This window comes from Musca domestica, unplaced genomic scaffold (genome assembly GCF_030504385.1).
Source record: "Musca domestica strain aabys unplaced genomic scaffold, Musca_domestica.polishedcontigs.V.1.1 8, whole genome shotgun sequence".
NCBI classification, from domain to species: Eukaryota; Metazoa; Arthropoda; class Insecta; order Diptera; family Muscidae; genus Musca; species Musca domestica.
This window is the reverse complement of record NW_026712409.1, coordinates 13,930,881-13,940,162: the sequence shown is the minus strand read 5'-3', so window position 1 is coordinate 13,940,162 and position 9,282 is coordinate 13,930,881.

Here is a 9,282-nt window from a genome sequence, read left to right as displayed (position 1 = left end):
TCATGTCAAGAAGAAGCTCCAATCTAATGGTAAGGTTACCACCTCCCTTTCTTGAAAGTGTGGAATGAAGGTGATGATACATAAACAGCCTGGCATTATGGCATGGATATGTAATCAGAGAGTAAGCGAATTGGGATGACATAAAATAGCGACATTCTACCCGGATCTGCTGTAAACATAAGGCCTCTTAGGATGTTAGCAATTGATTAATTCCCTCAAAAAAAATCCTCCTCTCTTAAACGTCTAAAAGGTCTTCTTAACAAGGAATTTCTTCCATATATCTTCTGCATATAGTAGAACTTTCATAGGGGTTCTATACATTGGTCTCCTATATACAAGGTGAGATTAAAAAACTGCAACAAAGTCAAACGCCATAATTTTTGAATGAAAGCAAAAAATGTCGGAAATAGCATGAAATTTTAGAACATGAGGTGATCGACACGTTGGCATTTTTTAGTGCCAACCTTGCTTTCCAAAATACTCCAGACACAATAGTCTAACGGATTGGTATCCGGAGATTTTGGTGGCCATTGTCCGCTGAAATTGAAGCGAAGAACCTCATTTGTAACCATTCTTGGGTGGCAAAATGTTTGCGTGCCCAAGGCTTTAATACACCCTCCAGAATATGTTCGCGATAATATTCGTCGTTTTTTCTGATGCCACGGTCAATTAATACGAGCAGAGAGCGACCATCGGTTGTATGGCAGCTCACGCCATCACCATGGCCAGCTGGAGGCTTGAGTTCTGGTAGTGCATATTTTCAGCTGACCTCTTTGGCAAGTAAACCCGATCATTTTGTTTTTTTTTTTGCTCATCGGAGAAAACCAAATTCGGCAGTTCACCACTTTCGGCCAACTTTCGACCGAAGCAACTCTTTAGCTCTTTCGAGTCTATTCTCTTTCTGTTGCGGTGTAAGTTCTTGCACTTTTTCGAATTTCTATTGCTTTACCCCGTACTCATTTTTCAATATTTGCGGAAAGGAATATTGCGATATGTTTGGCTCACGAGCCATTTTTCGGCCAATGCGACGGGTTTCGATCAAGTCGCTTCTTTACTTCTCGAACCATTTCTGCTAATGTTGCTGTTTTCTTCCGTCCACTTCCTTGACGTTGGGCTACACTACCAGTAGCACGGTAACGAGCGATGGTACGAGACACAAAATATTTATTCACATTTAATTTATTCACATTTTCCAGACAAATATAAAGAAATCCCACTATCACGCTTGATTTCCATTACGAATAACTTTTTTTGTGGAAAATTCCCACCAGAATGCTTTTGTACGCTTGTAAACAATATAATGAGCTGTCACTGGAAAAAAAATTTAACAGCTGTCGGACGAGTGGCTTAGAAATGACTGCAGCCTGAAGTTGGTTGCAGTTTTTTCATCTCACCCAGTATATGAACTACTACGAATCCATGGCGCCCAATGTAAGTGTACTATTCAATTCGCCATATAAGCTGTCGTTAAAGAGTAAAATAATTAAGAAAAGGACTACTGCCCGACTGATCCGGCATTATTACAACTTGCATCATTCTCGACATTAATAAGAAATTCCAAGCCAAGGATTGGATTACCTCTCAATTGCGCCCCTTGGAAGTGTGCTACTAGCATTGCATCATTATATACACAGAAAGTCTCTTATAGACATCCGAAAAACTCGCTCGAATCTGTTCAATAGTGAAAATCACTCGAATTCGAACAAAAACGCTCCTTTAAGCCGAAAAAATCGAGCAAACTTTTTTTCGATGTCGCTCGAACAGAAGTGAGCCTGTTTTCCTTTTTTTCGAGTTGGAATAAAATTCGTTCGAAATCGAGCAGATTGTACTCTTGTCGAGCACTCTTTTAGTTTTTGTCATACCGTTGTTGTATGTGTATTTTTGTATAGGAATACACCCCCATCTTCTCCCTCTTCACGACTTTAGAGAAAATCCCATTAGCAAAATATATTTTCTCTCATTAACGCACTTAGAGCAAATTCTTCCTCTATTCTCTTCCTAATTTTTCTATTTTTCCAACAGGAGTGACTCGGGAGTACTCCCACACAAAAAGAAAGAGTGAAGAGTAGACTCCGTATAAAGCTCAAATCTTCGAGCAAGTTTCGCTCCCGAGTGAAAATTAGCAAATCTGTGCTCTACTCATAAATTTATAAATCTATGGCGCCCAATTTAAATTCGCTTTGAAGGCTATCATTTTATTAAATTTGTAAAAAATAATGATGTGGAATAGATTGTTTTTGTTTTCCAAACGTAATATCGTTTCTATTAAACATGACATTTAATTTTTCAACTGAATTGCATTTCACATGTGACATTGGCTGTCTGTCGTTGGGTCGGTCTATCTGTTCATTTGCTGTCATTATTGTGCCATTTTTTTACTTCGTTTCGTTCATATATTGTTTGTTATATCTCAACACGGACATAGATGGAGTCTGATCGCTCATTAAATTTAATTGTTGAAAATTGCACTTAAAGACTGTGATTATAGAACACGATCCATGCAAACAATCAGACAACAGGTATGGATAGAGCCATTCGTGGCATTGAGCGGTTGAGAAAGGACACGAATTGTTATCGACTGGATGAATTTCATGCGCATTTATTGATGTAGATATAAAACTTCAACAATTATAGAAGACGGTAGGATCATGAAGCATCAATGAAATTGAAGTTTAACACAGAGTCCAAAACAGCTAATTGTGGCACACTTATTACTAGGGTGGATGGTAACCTATTGCGATTGTGGCTCGAAAATTGAGAAATCTATACATTTTTATCAACTATACTATTTAAAGAAGCTTGAAGTATATTATGTTCCTACAGCCTCCCTTTTCTTCACCACCATAAATGCAAAATTATTTTAAAGCCTGAGAAAATAATTCACAAACACTTTAAACAACCACATGAATATGAAGTTGATATCTGCTCAGATATGACATAAATTATGATAAATTATTATTTAAAAAAGAACCTTCATTCCAGTGACAATCAGCATTGGAATTGTCGGTACTAGCAATCCGGTATTGAGACAAACAATTGTAAAGCTTAAAAGTCATCCAACAGATCTTTGCCGCCGATGAGCAAAAACAAGTGTTAATAGCGTTTAATTGATGACGCCATTTTGTATAGAACAAAAATTGGACAGCAACTACTACCAATCACAATTGCTAGAAATTAAATATTAGGGTGGTTCCAGATATCTGGGGATAAATTTGGAGAAAATCCAAAATTTGCAAAAGCACATCTGGAATTGTGTCCTTCATTTTGTCATACCAAAACAGTTACTTTAAAAAAAAATTCAGTCATTTGAAAATATATATTTTTTTTTTAATTCCACTCACTCGTATTTTACTGTCTAATTACTATCTCCTTTGTTGTTTATATGTAATCGTTTATTTTGAACATGTGCTTCGACGAATGAACGTATTTGCCATTTCGTTGGAGTATTGTAGAACTTTCTGGATGGGGTATTCCCAAAACTCCCATGTATAGATGGGGAAGTATAAATACGAGTGAGTAGGAGACCAGTGAGTAACTTCATAATTAAATCGGGACTTGTAAATGTCTATCTAGAATTAATTACATTAAATAATTTTCCTTTAAATTGATAATTATATAATTTTTTTAATTGCACTCACTCGTATTTATTAATACTGCCCCCCATTTTGTTGTTTACATATACTCGTTGATTTGTGCATGTGTTGTGACAAATGGACATGTTAGCCATTTCATGGGAATATTGTAGAACATCTTAAACTCCCATGTATAGATAGCTCGTCATCTAGATAGATACGAGTGCGTAGGAGACCAGTGTGTCACTTCGTTATGAAATCGCAACTTATAATCGTCGTTCTGGAATGGTGTCCTTCGTTCACAATCGTTGGTATGGCCCTAAGTTGCTTTAAATAACTGTCCGGTAATTTAAAAATTAAATATTTTTTAATTACATTGATTGGTCTCACTCGTATTTATAATTACTGCCCCCCTTGTTGTTTACATGTATTCGTTGATTTACGAATGTGCCGTTGGGATATTGTAGAACATCCTGGAAGGGGTATTCCCAAAACTCTCATGTATAGATAAGGAAGTATAAATACGAGTGAGTAGGAGACCAGTGAGTCACTTCATTATTAAATCGAGACTTGTTAATGTCTATCTAGAATTATTTACATTAAATAATTTTCCTTTAAATTAATAATTATATAATTTTTTAATTGCACTCGGTCGTATTTATAAATATTGGCTCCCCATTATGTTGTTTACATATACTCGTTGATTTGTGCATGTGTTGTGACGAATGGACTTGTTTGCCATTTCATGGGAATATTGTAGAACATCAAAAACTCTCATGTATAGATGAGGAGGTATAAATACGAGTGAGTAGGAAGCCAGTGGGTCACTTAATTGTTAAATCGCGACTTGTAAGCGCCGATCCGGGAGTTGTTTTTCGTTCAAAATCTTTGGATGGCCTTAAATTACTTTAAAGAATTGTCCAGTAATTTAAAAATTAAATATTTTTTAATTTCATTAATTGCTCTCAGTCGTAATTATAACTACTGACCCTATGTTGTTTATATATACTCGTTGATTTGTGTATGTGCTTTGACGAATGGACGTATTTGCCATATCGTCGGAATATTCAAGAACATTTCGAAAGCGGTATTTCCGAAATTTCTATATTTAGGTGAGGAGGGATAAATACGAGTGAGTAGGAGACCAATGGGTAACTTCATTATCAAATCGCGACTTGTCGACGTCGATGTGGAATGGTGTCCTTTGGTCACAGTTTTTTGTATGGCCCTAAGTAAATAATTTTCCCTTAAATTGAAAATTAAATATTTTTTTTAATTTCATGAATTGCTCTCACTCGTAATTATAACTACTATCGCCTTTGTTGTCTACATGTATTCGTTAATTTGTATATGTGCTTTGGCGAATGAACGGTGTTTGTCATTTCGTTAGAATATTGTAGAGCATCGTGGATGGGGACTCTCAAATATTCCATGAATAGATGAGAAGCTATAAATACGCGTGAGTATCAGGACTGTGGGTCTGTTCATTTTTGATTCGCGACACGTAAACGTCGATTAGAGTTAAAGTAAAGTTGTGTGCTTATTAGAGTAGTTATTATAGAATAAAAAATGTTAAGTTTGGGAATATAACAGTGTGACTTGTTTGTTCGGGATACCGTAGTATTTTGTTGTTGCAAAATGGTCAGGCTTATCCCTTTATTGTTGTTTTTATAAAAACAACGTTTGTTTATTAGTGGAGAACGATGGTAATGTTTACCAGGGGGTAATATAAAAATTTCTTTTTATACCCTCCACCATAGTATGGAGGGTATACCAAGTTTGTCATTCCGTTTTGATCAGCATAAATTTCTATGTCGATTTAGCAATGTCCGTCCGTCTGTGAAAATCACTCTAGCCTCGGAACGAATTGAAGTAGAATTAAAGTTGAAAATTTTACTCCGATGTGTGTTTGGTCTGCAGGACTTTTAAACGGTACCTACCTTTATAGGCCATTTTTATGATTTTAGCGTCATTATTCACCAGAATTGTTTCAAATTCCGTATTTGAAGTTAATAATGGGTACTGCAGCATGTGACAGACAATTGTCTATCCAGGCCCACGTCTTCGTATAGCCCCCCATATAACGGTATTTTGACGATTTGGAGCACAATATTTAACGAAAATATTTCAAATTTCGTAATGGAAGTTCGTAACGGGTACTACAGCTTGTGACATAAAATAGTCAAAGCAGGACCAGGTCATTGTATATCCCCCATATAATGTTATTTCCGTATATTTGGCATTTTTATGATTTTAGCGATATTATTCATCGGGATTGTTTCAAATTTCGCATTTGAACTTTTTAAAGGGTACTACAGTTTATGACGGAAAATTATGTTGGCAGATCCAGGTATTCGCACAGCTCCGATATAACGGTACCTCCCTATATACGATATTTTGATGATTTTAGCTACATTATTCACGGTTTATTTCAAGTTTCGAATTTAAATGTGGGTATGGCATATGACAAACAATGCCTATGTAGGTCCAAGTCGTATAGACCACAATATAACGGCTATATTCGATATTTTTAAAATTTTAACAGAATTTTTTTAAGGATTTTATTTTTGAAAATTTCCAAATTCTTTCCAAATGGTGGAGGGTATTGAAAGTTCGGCCCGGCTTTTGAACTTGTTCATTTAATTTTTTTTTTCATTTACAATTACTACCTCCTTCCACGATCCATCCTAATGTCTTAGTTAGCCGATTTGCTAGTTAACCGAAATAAAACGACTTCTGTTTTAAAAACAAAATCCCACAAAAGCTAATTGCATCAACAGCACGACAAAAAAAAAATCACAGCTGTTGCAAATAAAAGGTATTTTTCTAAGGCAAGAAATGACATCATCATCACCGTCGCCATCCACAGCACTATTCTTGCATTAGGTCAGCAGCAATAAATATTGAATATAGCCGGATGTTGGAAGATGTCATTTTAGAATAGATGACAGGCAAGAAACCGCATAAAAACACCTAGCAGCTATTGAAATAGTGAAGAAAAGAAGCGGTCTTTTTATTTTTGAACTGTTGACATCATGTTGCCAATGCATGTGGTCAATTTCCATAGCCTATACATACCACTTTCACCACAAATTTTACTAAATTCTTTGCGAATCCACAAAAAAACATTTTCAAAATTAATTTGAAAATTGAGACTAGTAAGATTACCAAAAGTTGTGACTTCATCATTGTCGATTTGATGACTCACAAAAAAATTTGTTTCAAGTCACACATTTGCATTAGTTATACATATGTATGTACACATATTAATGTAGTAGATGTAAATTCACACACGTATGTATTTATGTAGATTTGTGTTGTATGTGTCCTCATGCATAGTTCTTCTTGACATTTCATAATTTTGTTGATTTGAGGCGGCATTCCGTTTCAAAACGATGCTTACACAGAACAAAGGCCAGCCAAACGAGTAACTGGCTTAGATACTCTTAACAAGGCATCCAGCCTTTCATCCAACCATCCATCCAACCGTCGAACAGTTGTTCATAACTTGAATTTTAAGTAATCATCATAAATTATCCAAAGTTATTAAATGAAATGCTTCTTAACACAAAGCCGACAATTTTTGCGATTTCGATATGGAATGACTAAATATTAGAATGGCAGGGTTTTTTTTTTGTGAATTTTAAAAATCATACCATGAATAGAGAGCACAATTCCAGTGATCTTCTATGGGTGGAAGGGCTGTAGAAGGCCTACTCCTCCTACACCCAGTAACCGAAAAAAAATCAAAGCTAGTAGACTCTTTCAGGTTCTGGCACAAAGCACTTATACTCTAGTGAGATATGGGAATGGGATATATTGGTCCCATCCCTCCAAAACAGATACAATTTTCAGAAAAAATATCCTGTAGAAATCGAAGGGAACATCCAAAATTTCACACCATGTATGTACATCAGACATAGGTCTGATGCGAAATCTAGACCACTGACCCACGCCTTTTCAAGATTCAAAAATTTTAAAATCCATAATTTCTATTAAATGCGGAATAACTCTTTGATATTTCTCAAACCTTGTGCATTATAATCTTTTTTGCTAAAACTAAATCAAAGACAAGTTAAAAAGTATCGGTCGGTTTTGCCGACATATACATCTGTCCTCAGCCAATATTAAATTATTTTAATATACAGAGTGAAATAAAAAACCGGCAACCAACACAGACTGCTGTCATTTCAAAGCCTTTCGTCCGACAGCTGTTAAAATTATTCCAGTGATAGCTCATTATATTGTTTACAAGCGTACCAAAGCATGTTGCTGAGAATTTTTCAGAAAAAAAGTTATTCGTGATGGAATTCAAGCGTGATAGTGTGATTTCTTTATATTTGGCTGGAAGACCACAAGTGGCTATCGTTAGAGCATTCCAGCATTTCAATGTGAATAAATCTTTTGTGTCTCGTACCATCGCTCGTTACCTTAGCCGTGATACTGGTAGGGTAGCCCGACGTCAACATCAGCAGAAATGGTTCGAAAAGTAAAAAAGCGACTTGATCGAAACCCGCATAGCAGTGGCCGAAAAATGGCTCGTGAGCTGAACATATCGCAATATTCCATTCGGCAAATATTCAAAAATGAGCTCGGCGTAAGCCATTGAAATTCCGAAAAGTGAAAGAACTTACACCGCAACAGAAAGAAAATAGACTCAAAAAAGCTAAAGAGTTTCTTAGCTTGGCCGAAAGTGGTGAACTGCCGTATTTGGTTTTCTTCGATGAGAAAACATTCGTTGTCCAGCATTTGCAAACAAACAAAATGATCGTGTTTACTTGCCAAAGAGGTCAGCTGAAAATGTGCACCTTCGGCTGGCCACCAGAACTTAAACCTTAAGCCAGCCATGGTGATGGTGTGTGGTGATGGTCGCCATAACAGCCGATGGTCGCTCTCCGTTCGTATTAATCGAACGTGTCATCAGAAAAAATGCCGAATATTATCGCGAACATATTCTGGAGAGTGTATTAAAGCTTTGGGCACGGAAACCTTTTTGGCCGCAGACCTTGGACATTCCAACAGGACTCAGCACGCGCCACCCAAGAATGGTTACAGAATGAGATTCCTCGCTTCATTTCCAACGCACAATGGCCACCCGAATCTCCGGATACCAATCCGTTGGACCATTGTGTCTGGAGCAAATGGGAAAGCAAGGTTGGCACTAAAAAATACCAAAGTGTCGATCACCTCAAGCAAGCGCTTCGCCGGGAATGGGCCAAAATACTGCAGAGCAACAATCGGGCAGCATGTGACGGTTTCATTGGACGTTTGAAGGCCATAATAATTGATTTTGTTGCAGTTTATTTATCTCACCCTGGTTACCCTCTCTAGCCGTATGGCTAGATATAGCCCCCTCACGTTTTCATATAGCCCCCATATAACGGTACCTCCCAATATTCGGTATTTTGATGATTTTAGCGACATTATTCACCGGAATTGTTTCAACTTTGGTATTTGAAGTTCGAAATGGATGCTACGGCCTATGACAAAAAGTTATCTGGGCAGGTCCACGTCTTCGTATAGCCCCCATATAACGGTATCTCCCGATATTCGGTATTGTGAAGATTTTAGCGTCATTATTCACCGGAATTGTTTCAAATTACGTATTTAGAGTTCGTAATGTGAACTACAGTCTGTGACAGAAAGTTGCCTATGCAGGCCCAGGTCTTCGTATAGGCCCCATATATCAGTACCTCCCTATATTCGGTAT